This window comes from Nicotiana tabacum, chromosome 1 (assembly GCF_000715075.1).
Source record: "Nicotiana tabacum cultivar K326 chromosome 1, ASM71507v2, whole genome shotgun sequence".
Classification (NCBI taxonomy): Eukaryota; Viridiplantae; Streptophyta; class Magnoliopsida; order Solanales; family Solanaceae; genus Nicotiana; species Nicotiana tabacum.
The window spans coordinates 220,353,492-220,372,808 of record NC_134080.1 but is presented as its reverse complement, the minus strand read 5'-3'; positions in this window follow the sequence as shown (position 1 = coordinate 220,372,808).

The following is a 19,317-nucleotide window of genomic DNA, read 5'->3' as shown; positions in this document are numbered from 1 at the left end:
TTAAGACACACTTTCTTAAGAAATGTTTGAGCTTGTTCTTAATATTTAAAGACCATAAATGGTTCCAAAAGAATTTTGGGAACACATGAGAACTACTTTCCGCACGATTAGTCAAACTTCTATCATTTGTGAGGAGCAATTTCGCCAAATAGTACCCAGACTTCACTTCGTATTTACCTGAATTAGTAAAATGCCAACATTGTCCCCCACGGAAGAAATTGGAATAGTTAAAACAGATTTGACATCATCTTCGCTAAATAAAGTATTCAAAATCTGCATATTCCATGTGTTAGTACTGTCATCAATCAGTTCTGATACTTTCATATTTGTCGCAGTACCACTCATCATACTTAAAGGGTAAATGAGATATCTCGTGGCATCCACGGATCACTCCATACTCTTACAGATTTACCATTTGAGACATTCCATCTAACACCTCTACTTAATAGATCTCGCCCCCATAAGATACATTTCCATACCCAAGATGTAGATCTATTTGTCGGTGCCTGTAAGAAAGATTCCTTAGGAAAATATTTACCTTTAAGAACTTGAGAAACTAACAAATCTGTTTCATTCAGAATTCTCCATGCTAGTTTGGCTAAAAGAGCCATATTAAAAGCCTTTAAATTCCGAAAGCGTAACCCCCCTTTAAATTTTGGTTCACATAGTTTTTTCCACTTTGCAAAATGCATCTTTCTCTTATCATCATTTGTACGCCACCAAAAGTTTGAAAATAAACTAGTGATTTCCTTACAGAGCCCATCAGGTATTTGAAAATAAGACATAACATATGAGGAAATAACAGCTAAAACAGACTTTAATAAAACTTCCTTTTCCTGCTTGACTTAGAAACTTTTCTTTCCAACCCTTTATTTTAGATAAAATTCTATCCTTTATGAAAGCCAACATTTCTTTTTTAGATCTTCCCACAATAGCAGGCAATCCTAAATATGTCACCCTTTCACACATTCGTATATTATTCAATGAAGAGCATATTATAACTTTTCCTCCTCCATAGTATTCTTACAAAAAAAATTTGTAGATTTCTCAAAATTAATTATTTGTCCTGAGCATCTTGCATATATGTCCAAAATTTTATTAATCATAGCAACACTATTCATACCATCTCTACAAAAAATAAATGAGTCGTCTGCAAAAAATTAATGTGAAACAGAAGGACTACTTCCTTAATGTGAACCCTTTTAACTTTCTTTGTTGTTCAGTGTCACGACCCGGATTTCCCATCCTCGGGAGTCGTGATGGCGCCTACTCGTAGAAGCTAGGCAAGCCATGAGCTTAGAAATCATTAAATCCTTTATTTTAAAGCTTCTTACCAATTATATTAACAAGGAAATAAATAGTTAAATAACAACAGAATATGAAATTTAGCGGACATCTTAAATATATAGAAAACGAAAATGTTTCAAAGACCATCACGTGCCTCTAACTAGAACCTGGTGTCACAACATCCACGGACTACTAAGAGTACTAAATACAACTGTTTGAAAGAAATATAGCACTTTTGTCTCGAATACTTGAGATAACAGAATATAAAATAAGATAGAGGAGACGTCGGGCCTGCGAACGCCTACAAGGCTACCTCGGTGTCTCGGTGGACTGAAGGCTAGCTACCGAGCTACTGCTGCTGACCAAAGGCTACTCCGTATCTGCACAAAGTGCAGAGTGTAGTATCAGCACAACCGACCTCATGTGTTGGTAAGTATCTGGCCTAACCCCGGCGAGGTAGTGACGAGGCTAGGACCAGACTCCAGATAAACCTGTGCAGTTATATAATATACAACGGAAATATAAACATGTAATAACAGTTTAAGAGGGAGGGGAAACATGCTTCAGGGAAACATATCAATTCTATCAGGAACTTAATAAAGTATGAAAGAACACTCGATGTCTACAATCAATACGATAACAATACTGTTGCGGCGCGCAACCCGATCCTTTATCATTTAACATTGTTGCGGCGTGCAACCCGATCCACATATATAACTGTTGTGGCATGCAACCCGTTCCAATTTAATATCTGTTGCGCCGTGCAACCCGATCCAATATAATATATGTTTCGGCGTGCAACCCGTTCTAATTTAATATCTATTGCGGCGTGCAACCCGATCCAATGGAATATATGTCGCGGCGTGCAACCTATTCTAAATATACAGTCAACAATATTCATAGTTACCCATCCCGGCAAGGGATCAACAATAGACTACACTATCCCGGCAAGGGAACTCAACAGTACAAGTATATACGTCCCGGCAAGGGAGAAGCAGCCATAACTAAACTTGTTCCAACATCTAACTACGCAGCTATAACCAAACTCGTTACAACCTTGCCCGACGACATGCCCGGCCACAAGAAAACAATTTCTTTTTTAAAAAAATTCATTTCTCGGGCTTGGGACCTCGGAATTCGATTCCGGGAATATGCCAAGTCCCATATTTTCCTATGGATCCTCCGGGACCGTCAAATCACGGTTCCGGGTCCGTTTACCCAAAACGTTGACCGAAGTCAAATTAACTCATTTTATAATCAAATTTTATCATTTTTCACAGAATTTCATATTTAAGCTTTCCAGCTACGCGCCCGGACTACGCACGCAAATCGAGGTAACTTTAAATAAGGTTTTCAAGGCCTCAGAACACGGAGTTTCATTTTAAAACAAGTGATGACCTCTAAAACAACCGTTCGTCCTCTAACAGACAGAAGTAGGAAGTACCTGAGTCGGGGAAAAGATGGGGATAACGGCTCCGCATACCGGACTCGGACTCCTAGGTCGATGCCTCAGGAGGCTGACCTCTCCACTGAACACGAACAGAAGGAAAACTCTTCGACCTCAACTGACGAACCTGCCGGTCTAGAATAGCTACCGGCTCTTCCTCATATGACAAGTCCTTATCCAATTGGACAATGCTGAAATCTGACACGTGGGATGGATCGCCGTGATACTTCCGAAGCATGGACACATGAAACACTGGGTGCACGGCTGATAAGGTCGGCGGCAATGCAAGTCTATAAGCCACCTCTCCTACTTTATCAAGAATCTCAAATGGGCCAATGAACCTTGGGCTAAGCTTGCCCTTCTTCCCAAATCTCATCACGCCTGTCACGACCCCGAACCCCGATCCGGTTGTGATGGCGCCTCTCGTGAAGACAAGGCTAGCTAACCAACCCATTTTGCCTTTTCAGATTAGTTAATATGAATAAACAGTTTTAGCATAATTAAATAACCACAGTCTAACAAAAGTTTTCTGTATTAAGTGCAGAATACAACCCAAACACAGCCCAAATCAGGGTGTCACAAGTCACGAGCATCTATTAGAGTATAAATACAACTGCAAGGCCTGAAACATATAAAATAGGACTGATAAACAAAAAGAAGAAATGCGGTGCTGCGAACGCTGGCAGTCACCTCACTAAACTCTGATAACTTAGCCTCCGACCAGCTCAAAACCCGCTACCGGGTGAACAAATACCTGCACCTGCACACGAGGTGCAGGAAGTAAAGTGAGTACTCCAACTCAGTGAGTAATAAAGGTAAATAATAACTGAGCAGTAAGAAATCACGTAAATAAACCACATGCTGTATAGAGTAGTCTAAAACCTTTTAAGTACAAGCAGTGAAACTGTGACGTGCAGCCCACGACATCAAATCTAGGCCCACGACCTCATATAAATCACAAGCCACCTCGTGGCGTACATATCTCAGGCCCTCGGCCTCATAATCAAATCAGTATCTCAGTGCTGCGACGTGCAGCCCGATCCAAAAGTATCCTCACAATACAGGCCCTCGGCCTTACTCAGTCAAAAATCACATAAGCCCCTCGGGCAGCAGTAAAACATGATGCCCAGCCCAAAAATTTATTGGAAATATCATTTCAAGTGTCAAAGCGAAATAAACTTGGTTGAGTTTTGAAAATAGTGGAAAATACATGACTGAGTTCAAGTATAAAATCAAAACAGTGAGGAAATATCAATAACAGTCCCCGAAGGTTTCAAATAGCTGGAACGAAGCCCAAATATGGCAATAAGCCCAAAACATAATGATCGCAAATAAGTTTCAGTCAAATACACGGTAAAATCATCAATCAGGACGGACCAAGCCACAATCCCCAATAGTGCACGACCCCACGCCCGTTATCCAGTGTGTGTCTCACCTCAATATAGCACTGCGATGTGCAATTCGGGGTTTTAAACCCTCAAGATATCATTGACAATCATTACTCAACTCGAACCGGCAAAATCTCTAGCTCGCGACGCCTTTTCCTCTCAAATCGGCCTCCACGTACTTCGAATCTATCCAGAATTAGAACGAATACATCACAATATGCTAAGGTAACAAAGCCCAAGAGAAAACAATCAATAACGGGCACAAATCCCGAAATTTCCAAAACCCGAGCCCCCAGGCCCAATTCTCGAAACTCAGAAATTTTTACATCAACGGGTTCCTTATCCTTCCACGAGTTCATACATATCAAAAGTTCTCAAATCTGACCTCAAATGGTCCTTCAAATCCCAAATCAAAATTCCAATTTTCTCAAGCCCTATCTCTTCAATTTTAGGCTTAGTTCCATGAATTTCTAGGTGGATTTCACAATAATAATCGAGTATTGAGTTCAAAAATCTCACCTCTAGGTGATTCCCCTTGAATCCTTCTTCAATTTCCTTCAACAAGCTCTCAAGATGATCAACAATGGGGGAAATAAGCCCCAAACTCGCGGATGAAATTACTTAAAACATTCTGCCCAGGTCTGACCCTTCCTTCTTCGCGAACGCGGTCAACCTCTCGCGAACGCGTAGCACAAGATTGCGTCGACCAACTTTTACTCTTCGTGAACGTGACATGGAAGACATGAACGTGATGCCTTACACAGCCCACTCATCGTGAACACGTCCTCAACCTCGCGAACGCGGTGCATCACTTCGCCAACCTATGAGAACGCGACCCAGTCTCATGCAAACGCGATGCCTACCGGTCTAGCCCTCCGTGAATGCGAAGGCTAATCTCCTGGCCTTCCTCAATCCTTCTTCACGAACGTGAGACTCCACTCGCGAACGCGAAGAGATAAATCTCTGCAACAGCTGAGCAGATTTTTCTGCAAATTTCCAAACTTCAAAATGATCCGAATGACCACCCGAAACTTACCCGAGGCCCCCGGGACCTCAACCAAAAGCACCAACACATCCTAAAACCTCATTCAAACTTGTTCCAATCATCAAAACACCTCAAACAACACCAAATCCATCAATTCACATTGAGTTCACGTCTAAGTTTTCTAAAACTTCCGAAATATGCCTTCGATAAAAAACACAACCAAACCACGTCCGAATGACCTGAAATTTTGCACACACATCACGAATGACATAACGAAGCTACTGAAACTCTCGAAAATTCCATTCCGACCCTCAGATCGAAATCTCACCTATCAACCGGAATTTGCCAAAACACTAACTTCGCCAATTCAAGCCTAATTCTACACCGGACCTCCAAAACCAATTCCGATCGCGCTCCTAAGTCATAAATCACCCAACAAAGCTAACCAAATCATAAATATTCCGATCCGAGCTCATGTACAAATAAGTCAACTCTTGGTCAAACCTTTCAAATTCAAAACTTTCAACTGAGAGTGTTCTTTCAAATTCATACCGATTTCCGTGAAAACCAAAATCAACGATTTACATCAGTCATAATACATCATATGGGGAAAGTCATGCCCGAGAACTAGCGATCAAAGTGCAAAAGCTCAAAACGACAGGTCGGGTTGTTACATCCTCCTCCACTTAAACACGCGTTCGTCCTCGAACGTACCCGGAGTTATTCTAAAAGCCAACCCGTAGCTGAATAACTTTACCATGCATATACCCGGGGGTGATACCATGTCACCCTATCTCATATAGGTCCGATAGCACATTGCAACTGAAATTACACAATCCAGTCTGGCCTATAAGCCATAGAACCACATTTCCATTTCCAAAACCATCAATACTATCAAAACCTCACACCTATACTCTAAATAGACCCAAACCAGCTGTAATAACCCATGCCTGCAACCTCGGGAGCAATCCCATGATATACCACATAACTCAAACACTCGTAGCGATAATTTCTATTCACAACAGCTGCCCACAACAACCGAATACTGGTAGAAAACCTCTTATCAACTAAAGTCTCTTTCCATCACTTTCATATGCTGCCAATGATAAATGAACTACGACTAAACCACGACCATTTCTCAGGTCAACCATTCATGAAGTTACTTCTCCCCTAACAAATACCATAGCAAATTTCCAAGACGAACCTCGATCTTATCCTTCCAACATGTTGAAATCAAATCCGTTCGTATTCGTTAATGATCCCAACGATCTCCTCTAATCTAACACACCACTCTGGAGACATGACGCATTAATAGAGGCCTAAGCCGCAACTGGCATAATACGCGCACCAATAAGCAACGGTCCTAACATACTCAAATCATGAAAATGACTCAATGAAAGAGTTGTACCTCAAGCTCACGCGTACCACCACAACGCAAGACTGAGGACCCGTCTCACATCGTAGAAATTGAACACCCGAATCTAACTCGCCAAGTCATATCTCCACATAGCTTCGCTGCAAAATGCGCGATCCTATCCAAACACTGTTCCACATGAAACACCTCAAGTCACTATGCTCGAAATTGACAACCATGCACAATTTGACGCCTGGAACCAAAGCAAATCACTACACCCACGGTGAAACAAGGAACATATAGCACGCAGACCCGATAGGACGTAACCGATACGCCATCCACCGAGCAACACCCAATTACTTTTCCCGCTCGACTTCCACTATGAATCCCAATAGAACCATACCATATGTGCCCATAACCAACAAATCATAATGTCTCACAACACAGAAAGGCAACTCATAGATCTCCTAGGTCACTAGTAAGCTCAATAACGGTCGAATCAACCTATCCCTCAACAATACAGTTTGGGGCCAACTAAGCCGACTCAGCTAGAACACGCATCCACATTGGCCTGCCAACGAACTCCTTATCAAGGAAGCTTGAAGCTGCTCCTTCCACTACTATAACTCCTGTCGGAGCCATACGATACGGTGCCCGGCACCAAATCAATACCAATATCAACAACCCTACCCGGCGACATGCCCAGCCACAAGAAACACATCCAGAGAGTCCCTCAACACCGGAACTGAATCAGTGGTAGAATCCTCTACACTGACATCCATCACGAAGGCTCAATTAAGAAAGGCAATCCTTCCCAGCCGTTCGCTGGGTCTTTGAAATATAAACCATTCTACTAGAACATAATCCACCGCACCTCGCCACTCAACCCGTGGCATTTCCGGCATAGCCTATAGCGTAATAGTCCAGAATAACCCAACACTAAGACAACTAGTCTAAACTCCAACATCTCATCCAACATCTAACATACCAACAAAGAAAGATCTACTCGAGCCTCCAAATCCCGATAGTCACTAAACAGTGCCGATACACACGATCCACAACCACAACATAGCCTGTATATGAAAACTTCCGTCTCCAAGTCCACACGGCCCATGAATCACCATATTCGATCCCAAATTTGCCGTCCGAATACATGCTACGCCTCAAATACCCAATCATTCCATGATAGATACTCAAAAATTTCCCTGTACCACTAAGCAATCTCGAATATAACCAGTCGATCTAACAAGAAAGTGCTGCAATACTACCAAAGTACCATCAACTTAATCACATTGTCTTTTCTGAAACATATACCCTCATCAAATCACCCCAATTAGCACTACCACTTCCTTAATCATCTGAAACTGCCCGTGCTGCCTAAGAATTCATGACTTTCCATTCAGAACTGAACCATAACCTTCCACACACAATTGTCAATCCTCCACAACCTACCGCACATACCATACCATCTCAGGATAACATGAGAACTTCATCTTCCTTCCGAGCCACAAACATCTACGTACTCAATTGGTCAAGAACTTTCCATTGGTCCCAATCTAGAAGAAAAATCACTATACATCCCATGCTCCACATGCCCATAGAAAATATACATCTCCAAACCGTGGTAAAAACCATCAAGAACTCTCTCAGTTCCCTTTGCACAAATCAAACACGTCAGGACTGAATCCTTCTAACTCGATCAAGCTAAGCAATCTATCAAAACCTAAGAGCATCGCCGCAAAATACCTAAAAGAACTCATTACCTCAAACACACGCAAGGAATTAATCATTTCCTTACCATACCGATTCGGTCTACTATCAAACTATTCCATCTATCTAAATTTCCTTCTGATTCATTTTCAACTTGATATTCTCTCTTGCTGTAGCACCACAATTCCTCAACCCAGGCTCACCACACGAGACCCAAAAACAAGACTACACTGTCTAAGACCTATAAGCCGCTGAATACTCACTCAATTACTCCCAGAAACACCGCATTCTAGAACACTTTACTCTGAGGAACTTCCTGCGAATCAAAATCCGTTACCTTTGCTTTGCTGATACTGATACATAGAATCCTATAATCAATGTAGAAATATCACAAGTCTTGATCTCTTCCAATGAAAACACTATTTCTAACCCCATATACAACTTTAAGATACCCAATTGTTACATGTAGAACCTCAAACACATTAGAACCATTCTCGAGAGTCACTCACTCTCTTCAAACTGCAATTAGCCTGATCAAACGGACAGAACCACCCGTGCCTCATTAGCACTCTGACACCACAGAATGAAATCCTCATCCCAACACATCCAAGCAACTTCCTGCTCTATGCACCGAGCATTCTTTACCAATAACAACATAAGACATCCCGTGATTTTTTTTACTCTATGAAGCATAATATAACCTTTGTCAAAATTTTTTCCCTCTACTCGAGTCATCCTCGGTCTCAATTTCTACAAGCCATAACTGATTCGCCTGCATGCCTGAAACTAGAACCAACATAGCGCCTAACCGTGCAGCCTACTACTCACAACAGACTCCCTCACTTGGCTCGGAGCCATAGATCAAAATACACTCGATAACTCATAACACTTATACTCTATTGATGCCACAATACCATAGTGGGATTAAGCTCAAATCCTTTTGTAAGCTTGTAAAAACACAGATCATCTAGTACTTTAAATCTTCGGCAAATCTCGCACTCATTCTCGCAACAGTTAAGCCCCCTCTCTTAAGCGACCCAACGTTCAAATTTCAACACTTACATTTCACTTGCACATGAGATCTTCTAACAGTCACATAAGGGTCACACAACCCCAGAATTCTCCGCAGGAGGTAACCCACCTGCTTTGCCTTCAATTAACATTTCTGTATACCTTCTACCATCGTAAACTGTACGCAGTAACTTAGTCTTCCTGAGTCTGAACTCATACCGCAACATAAATTTTACTTCACCCTCAACTGGGGAAACATGAAAAGGTCCTTCATACGCCCATAACTCGGGGCTATACCTCGAATCAAGATGGGATTCCAACACTTAATAGTTCTTCTATCTTCCAGCAGGCCTTCCTCGCCACTTCCAAGTTGTATAGATACATCTCGCAGTACTAACATACTTATCACATAGTTATCCAGCCATCACTTCCACTAATAGGGACGATACCGAACATATAAATTCAAAATACTTGCTCACACAATCAGCACCTCGGTGCTCAATCCATAGGCAAAGATCCGGCCTCAAGTCCTCCAGACTGGCCCAACATCAAACTCACAGAGATCACATCTCACACCTCGATCAAGGAATCACAAGCCATCAAGGCATATTTGATACTGAGCGCTCATGCGCGCATGCAAACGCGTGGAAGGAATTTCAAGAGTTATTTTTCAAGTTGGATCAATGACGCAAGATAAGAATTCAAGAATGTGAAGTTTTTCCTAAAAGTTCTGCAGCCTCTCGAGGATAAATATAGACATTTCCGTACCGATCCGCGAGACTCTACAAAACCTGCTCATGACTCGTGAGACCTATGTAACCTTGGCTCTGATACCAACTTGTCATGACTCAGACCCAGATCCGGTTGTGATGGCGCCTCTCGTGAAGACAAGTTCAGCCAACCAACCCATTTCGCCTTTTCAGAATAGTTAATATGAATAAACAACTTTAGCATAATTAAATAACCACAGTCTAACAAAAGTTTTCTTTATTAAGTGCGGAATACAACCCAAACACAGCCCAAATCGGGGTGTCAAAAGTCACGAGCATCTATTAGAGTATAAATACAACTGCAAGGCTTGAAACATATAAAATAGGACTGATTAACAAAAGAAAGAAATGTGGTGCTGCGAACGCTGGCATACACCTCACTAAAATCCGATAACTTAGCCTCCGACCAGCTCAAAACCCGCTACAGGGTGAACAAATACCTGCATCTGCACATGAGGTGCAGGGAGTAAAGTCAGTACTCCAATTCAGTGAGTAATAAAGGTAAATAATAACTGAGTAGTAAGAAATCACGTAAAACAAACTATTATGTTGTATAGAGCAGTCTAAAACCCTTTGAGTACAAGCAGTGAAACTGTAAAATCCTTGGAAAAACATCTTAGCTCAGTTTAAACCCCTTTTAAAAATGACTTTTTCAACGGTTACGCAAATGAGTGCAAAACAAATAGTGCATATAAGTACGGAAATCCGCCCCTCGGGCACATCACTCAATTAACAGATAATGACAGGCAATCAGATAGATATCACATTAAGTAGCCCCAAACAACAGATAATGGCAGACAAATGAAATAAAGTAAACACACAGAACAGTACCAGCACCGTTATGGTGTGCAGCCCGATCCATATATCTCGTCGACGACGCTCACTGGGGGTGTGCAGACTCCGGGAGGGGCACCTTACGGCCCAAGCGCAATATCAAGCCATCTCGTGGCATCAAATCTAGGCCCGCGACCTCATATAAATAACAAGCCACCTCGTGGCGTACATATCTCAGGCCCTCGGCCTCATAATCAAATCAGTATCTCACTGCTACTGCGTGCAGCCCAATCCAAGAGTATCCTTACAATACAGGCCCTCGGCCTTACTCAGTCAAAAATCACATAAGCCCCTCGGGAAGCAGTAAAACATGATGCTTCGCCCAAAAATATTATCAGAAATATCATTTCAAGTGTTAAAGCGAAATAAACTTGGTTGAGTTTTGGAAACAGTGGAAAATACATGACTGAGTTCAAGTATAAAATCAAAACAGTGAGGAAATATCAACAACAGTCCCCGAAGGGTTCAAATAGCTGGCATGAAGCCCAAATATGGCAATCAGCCCAAAACATAATGATCGCAAATAAGTTTCAGTCAAATACGCGGAAAAATCATTAATCGGGACGGACCAACCCACAATCCTCAATAGTGCACGACCCCACGCCTGTCATCCAGCGTGTGTCTCACCTCAATATAGCACTACGATGTGCAATCCAGGGTTTCAAACCCTCAGGATATCATTTACAATCATTACTCACCTCGAACCGGCGAAATCTCTAGCTCGCGACGCCTTTGCCCCTCAAATCGGCCTCCACGCACGTCGAATCTATCCAAAATCAGAACGAATACATCACAATATGCTAAAAGAGCAAAGCCCAAGCGAAAACAATCGAAAAATATCAAAAATCCCGAAATTAGCAAAATTCGAGCCCCGGGCCCACTTCTCGAAACTCAGAAATTTTTTACATCATTAGATTTCTTATCTCCCCACAAGTTCATACATACCAAAAGTTCTCAAATCCGACCCCAAATAGTCCTCCAAATCCCAAATCAAAAGTCCAATTTTCTCAAGCCCTAGCTCTTCAATTTTAGGCTTAGTTCCATGAATTTCTAGGTGGATTTCACAATAATAATCGAGTATTGAGTTCAAAAATCTTACCTCTAGGTGATTCCCCTTGAATCCCTCTTCAATTTCCTTCAACAAGCTCTCAAGATGATCAACAATGGGGGAAATGAGCCCCAAAATCGCGGATGAAATGACTTAAAACATTCTGCCCAGGTTTGACCCTTCCTTCTTCGCGAACACGGTCAACCTCTCGCGAACGCGTAGCACAAGATTGCGTCGACCAACTTTTACTATTTGCAAGTGCAACATGGAAAACGCGAACGTGATGCCTTACACAGCCCACTCATCGCAAACGCGTCCTCACCCTCGCGAACGCGGTGCATCACTTCGCCAACCTACGCGAACGCGACCCAGTCTCACGCGAACGCGATGCCTACCGGTCCAGCCCTCCACAAACGCGAAGGCTAATCTCCTGGCCTTCCTCAATCCTTCTTCACGATGTGAGACTCCACTCGCGAACGCGAAGAGATAAATCTCTGCAACAGCTGAGCAGATTTTTCTGCAAATTTCCAAACTTCAAAATGATCCAAATGACCACCCCGAAACTTACCCGAGGCCCCCGGGACCTCAACTAAAAGCACCAACACATCCTAAAACCTCATTCAAACTTGTTCCAATCATCAAAACACCTCAAACAACACCAAATCCATCAATTTATATTGAATTCAAGCCTAAGTTTTCTAAAAACGTCCAAAACACGCTTTCGATAAAAAATGCAACCGAACCACGTCCGAATGACCTAAAATTTTGTACACATATCACGAATGAAATAACAAAGCTATTACAACTCTCAGAAATTCCATTCCGACCCTCGGATCGAAATTTTACCTATCAACCGGAATTCGCCAAAATACTAACTTCGCCAATTCAAGCCTAATTCTATACTGAACCTCCAAAACCAATTCCGATCACGCTCCTAAGTCATAAATCACCCAACAAAGCTAACCAAATCATAAAAATTTTGATCCGAGCTCATATATAAATAAGTCAACTCTTGGTCAAACCTTTCAAATTCAAAGCTTTCAATTGAGACTGTTCTTTCAAATTCATACCGATTTTCCGTGAAAACCAAAATCAGCGATTTACATCAGTCATAATACATCATACAAGGCAAGTCATGCCCGAGAACTAGCGATCAAAGTGCAAATGTTCAAAACTACCGGTCGGGTCATTACAACGCCCTTCATAGGAGGCACTCGGAGCAATACCTGCTCTCCAACCCAAAAAGCTACATCTCGAACCTTACGGTCTGCATAACTCTTTTGTCTGGACTGAGCTGTACGAAGCCTATCCTGAATAATCCTGACCTTGTCCAAAGCTTCCTGAACCAGATCTGTACCCAACAATCGAGCCTCTCCCGGCTCAAATCACCCAACCGGAGATCGACACCGCCTACCATATAAAGCCTCATAAGGAGCCATCTGGATAGTCGACTGGTAGCTGTTGTTGTAGGAAATCTCTACTAAAGGCAAAAGCTAGTCCCATGAGCCTCCAAAGTCAATGACACAAGCTCTGAGCATGTCCTCCAAAATCTGAATAGTCCGCTCGGACTGCCCGTCCGTCTAAGGATGAAATGTTGTACTCAACTCAACCTGGGTGCCCAACTCTTATTGATCTGCTCTTCTGAAATGTGAGGTAAACTGCGTACCTCTGTCCGAAATGATAGATACAGGCACACCATGAAGACGAACAATCTCCCGGATATAGATCTCAGCTAACCTCTCGGATGAATAGGAGACTGCCATAGGAATGAAATGCGCTGACTTGGTTAGCCTATCGACAATGACCCATACTGCGTCGAACTTCTTCCGAGTCTGTGGGAGTCCAATAACGAAGTCCATTGTGATCCGCTCCCACTTCCACTCGGGAAGCTCAATCCTCTGAAATAACTCACTAGGCCTCTGATGCCCGTACTTGACCTGCTGACAATTCAAACAACGAGCCAAAAATGCTACGATATCTTCTTCATTCTCCGCCACTAATAATATTGCCGCAAATCCTGATACATCTTTGCGGTGCCCGGATGTATAGAGTACCGGGAGCTATGGGCCTCTTCTAAAATCAACTCTTGGAGTCTATCCACATTGGGCACACAAACTCGGCCCTACAATCTCAAAACTCCATCATCATCTAAGGTAACCTGCTTGGCACCTACGCGCTGCACCGTATCTCTAAGGACACATAAATGGGGATCATCATATTGCCGATCACGGATACGCTCCAATAAAGAAGAACGAGCGACCGTGCAGGCAAATACACGATTAGGCTCAGAAATATCCAACCTCACAAACTGATTGGCCAAGGCCTGAACATCCAAAGCAAGCGGCCTCTCACCGACCGAAATATAAGCAAGGCTGCCCATACCGGCTGACTTCTTACTCAAGGCATCGGCCACCACATTGGCCTTTCCCGGGTGATATAAGAGAGTGATATCATAATCCTTAAACAACTCCAACCACCTCCTCTGCCTCAAATTCAACTCCCTTTGCTTGAACAAATACTGAAGACTCTTGTGATCCGTGAACACCTCACATGCCACGCCAAACAAATAATGCCTCCAAATCTTCAATGCGTGAACTATGGCTGCCAACTCTAAATCGTGAACTAGATAGTTCTTCTCATGAATCTTCAACTACCGCGAAGCATAGACAATGACCTTACCATCCTGCATCAACAATGCACCGAGCCCAATACGAGAAGCATCACAATAAACTGTATAAGGCCCTGAACCTGTGGGCAAAACCAACACCGGTGCCGTAGTCAGAGCTATCTTGAGCTTCTGAAAGCTCGCCTGATACTCATCTGACCAGCTGAACTAGGCACCCTTTTGGGTCAACCTGGTCATTGGCGTTGCGATAGATGAAAACCCCTCCACGAACCAACGATAGTAGCCTGCTAATCCCAAGAAACTCCGAATCTCTGTAGCTGATGCTGGTCTAGGTCAGTTCTTGACTGCCTCAATCTTCTTCGGATCAACCTGAATACCCTCTGCTGACACAACATGACCCAGGAATACAACTGAACTAAACCAGAACTCACACTTCGAAAATTTAGCATACAACTGACTATCCTTCAAAGTATGAAGAACCACTCTGAGATGCTGCTCGTGCTCCTCTCGACTGCGGGAGTATATCAAAATATCATCAGTGAAGACTATCACGAACGAATCCAATAAGGTCTGAACACCTGATTCATCTAATCCATAAAAGCTGATGGGGCATTTGTCAACCCGAATGACATAACCAAGAACTCATAATGCCCGTACTGAGTGCGAAAAGCTGTCTTAGGGACATCAAACGCTGTAATCCTCAATTGATAGTAGTCAGGTCTCCAGTCAATCTTCGAAAATACCCTGGCACCCTGAAGCTGATCAAGCAAATCATCAATCCTTGGCAATGGGTACTTATTCTTGATTGTAACCTTGTTTAACTGTTGGTGATCGATACACATTCTCATCGATCCGTCCTTCTTCTCAACAAACAACACTAGCGCACCCCGAGGCAAAACACTCGGCCTAATGAAACCCTTCTTAAGTAAGTCTTGCAACTGCTCCTTCAACTCTTTTAACTCAGGAGGGGCCATACGATACAGAGGAATAGAGATGGGTTGAGTGCCCAGAGCCAAATCAATGTAGAAGTCAATATCCCTATCGGGTGGTATGCCTGACAGGTCTGAAGGGAAAACCTCAGGAAACTCACAAACAACGGGCACAAAATCAATAAAAGGAACCTCAGCACTCGAATCACGAACATATGCCAAATAGGCCAAACACCCCTTCTCGACCATGCGTTGAGCCTTCACATAAGAGATAACCCTACAGGTAGAATGACTAGGAGTCCCTCTCCACTCTAAACGAGGCATACCCGGTAAGGCTAAACTCATAGTTTTGGCATAACAGTCCAGGATAGTGTAGTAAGGTGATAACCAGTCCATCCCCAATATAACATCGAAATCGACCATGTCTAAAAGCAACAATTCTACACGAGTCTCCAGACCCCTGATCACCGCAATACACAAATGACGGACTCGATCAACTACAATAGAATCACCCACCGGTATAGACACATAAACGGGAACACTCAATGAATCACTAGGCATAACCAAATACGATGCAAAATAAGATGACACATATGAGTAGGTGGACCCTGGATCAAATAACACTGAAGCATCTCTACCACAAACCAGAATAGTACCTGTGATAACTGCATCTGAAGCCTCAGCCTCGGGCCTGGCTGGAAGAAGATAACATCGGGGCTGGGCCCCACCACCTTGGGCTTTATCTCTGGGACAGCCTGTAGCTGGCTGGCCTCCACCTCTAGCGGCCTGAGCTCCACCTCTAAATTCTCTACCTCCACCTCTAGCACCTCTACCCCCACCTCTAGCTGGCTGGGTGGTCTGTGGAACACCTGGTGCCTGGACCATAGCACGGGAACCCTGCTGTTGCGACTAAGTACCTACCAACCTCGGACAAGTCCTCTTTATATGACCATACTCGCCACACTCAAAACATCCACCTGAGTGTTGTGGCTGAGGAAACTAAGACTGACCCTGAAGACCCGAATGACCACCTCGAAAACTCTGGAGCAGCGGTGCACTGATAGGAGCTGGTGGTGCACTGTAGGACTGTTGATCGGAATACTGTATCTACGAACCACGACCACCTGAAGCACCGTGAGAGACCTGAAGGGCCGACTGAAAGGGCCTAGGAGGAAGGCCTCTACCATGTGAATCTTTGCCTCCAGACAAGGCACCACTAAATCTACCTGAATGACGGGGCCTCTTATCCGACCCATGACCATCTCCCTACGACACAACCATCTCCACTCTACGGGCCATATTGGTCGCCTCCTGAAAAGTGATCTCACTCCCAGCCTCCCTAGCCATCTGTAGGCGAATCGGCTGAATAAGACCATTAATAAACCTTCTCACCCTCTCTCTCGGTAGGAAGTATGACAAGAGCATGGCGAGCTAAGTCGATGAACCTGGTCTCATACTGGGTAACAGTCATGGAACCCTGCTAGAGGTGCTCAAACTGCCTCCGATAAGCCTCTCGTTGAGTAATAGGGAGAAATTTCTCCAAGTCAAGGCTGGCGGTCCGGCTGGTCTCACTAAGCAATAATCCCTCTACCAAGTCTTGGCGGATCCAAGCAAGCGAAATGTAGCAAAATCAACCCCATTGGTCTCAACAATGCCCATGTTCCTGAGAACCTTGTGGCAGTTGTCTAGATAATCCTAGGGATCCTCAGTAGATGCACCGCTGAAAGTAGAAGTGAAGAGCTTGGTAAACCTATCCAGTCTCCACAAAGCATCGGCGGACATAGCCGCTCCATCACCGGTCTGAGCTACCACACCCGGCTGTACTGCTCCAACTAGCTGAACCACTGGAGTCTGAATCTGAGGAGCTACCTGCTCCGGAGTACGAGTAGCAAGAGTTTGGGCCCCTCCTCCAGCCTGAGAGATGGCTGGTGCTACAGGAAGCAAGCTCGCTTGGGTGACACTCTCCATGAGGCCCACTAATCGGACAAGAGCATCCTGAAGGACTAGGGTAGCAATAAACCCCTATGGGATCTAAGCTAGGCCCACCAGAGCTGCCGGAGCCGGAATCTCATCATGAAAGTCAACTTGAGGCTCTGCTACTAGTGCTGCTGCTCGGGGCTGAGCTCTACCCTTACCTCGGCCTATGGCACGACCTTGGCCTCGACCTCTGCCCCTCATGGGAGCTACTGTTGGGGGCTCGGGCTGATGGTCAGTGGATGAGAAAGCGTGTGTTCTCGCCATCTGCGAAATAACAGAGTAGAAATTCAATTAGCATTGAGAAACCAAACCGCACGACATGAAAGAAGAAATGTGAAGTTTTTCCTAACTCTGTAGCCTCTGAGGGATAAATACAGATGTCTCAGTACCGATCCCTCAGACTCTACTGAGCTTGTCCGTGAATTGTGATACCTATGTAACCTAGAGCTCTGATACCAACTTGTCACGACCTGGATTTTCCATCCTCGGGAGTCGTGATGGTGCCTACTCGTAGAAGCTAGGCAAGCCATGAGCTTTGAAATCATTAAATCCTTTATTTTACAGCTTCTTACCAATTATATTAACAAGGAAAATAGTTAAATAACAACGGAATATGAAATTTAGCGGACATCTTAAATATATAGAAAACAAAAATGTTTCAAAGACCATCATGTGCCTCTAGCCAGAACCCGGTGTCAAAACATCCACGGACTACTAAGAGTACTAAATACAACCGTTTGAAAGAAATATAGCATTGTTTGTCTCGAATACTTGAGATAACAGAATATAAAATAAGATAGAGGAGATGTTGTGCCTGCGAACGCCTACAAGGCTACCTCGGTGTCTCGGTTATCTGAAGGCTGGCTCCCAAGCTACTGTTGCGGACCAAAGGCTACTCTGGTGTCTGCACAGAGTACAGAGTGTAGTATCAGCACAACCGACCTCATATGCTAGTAAGTGTCTGGCCTAACCCCGATGAGGTAGTGACGAGGCTAGGACCAGACTCCAGATAAACCTGTGCAGTTATATAATATACATCGGAAATATAAACAGATAATAACAATTTAAGACGGAGGGGGAAACATGCTTCAGGGAAACATATCAATTCTATCAAGAACTTAATAAAGTATGAAAGAACACTCGATGTCTACAATCAATACAATGACAATACTGTTGCAGCGTGCAACCCGATCCCTTATCATTTAACATTGTTGCGGCATGCAACCCGATCCAATTTAATATCTGTTACGGAGTGCAACCCGATCCAATATAATATATGTTGCGGCGTACAACTCATTCCAATTTAATATCTGTTGCGGCGTGCAACCCGATCCAATATAATATATGTTGCGGCGTGCAACCCGTTTCAATTTAATATCTGTTGGGGCGTGCAACCCGATCCAATATAATATATGTTGTGGCGTGCAACCCGTTCCAAATATACAGTCAACAATAATCATAGTTACCCGTCCCGACAAGGGATCAATATTAGACTACACTATCCTGGAAAGAGAACTCAACAGTACAAGTATATACGTCCCGGCAAGGGAGAAACAGCCATAACCAAACTTGTTCCAACATCTAACTACCCAGCTATAACCAAACTCGTTACAACACCTAACACGAAGAATGATCAACCTAAGCGTCCGTAGTATCAATTAAGAACACAATGCAAGGAAATCTCAACTCAATAATAGTCCGGCAAGGGGGCAACAGAATGATCTCTTCTCTTTCTCACTTTAATGCTTTAGAATTTCGATTATCATTTATACTTTCACAATTCGTTATACAACTGAAGCCAATGTTCCTCAATGTTGATGGGTCACAACTCTTTCCACAACCTTACACAACAAATAGAAATCTTCACTAAGGCATGAATAATACTATGAGATCATGAAAATCACAAATAAGACTCACAGGCATGCTTGGCACTAATGCATAAATACTCGTC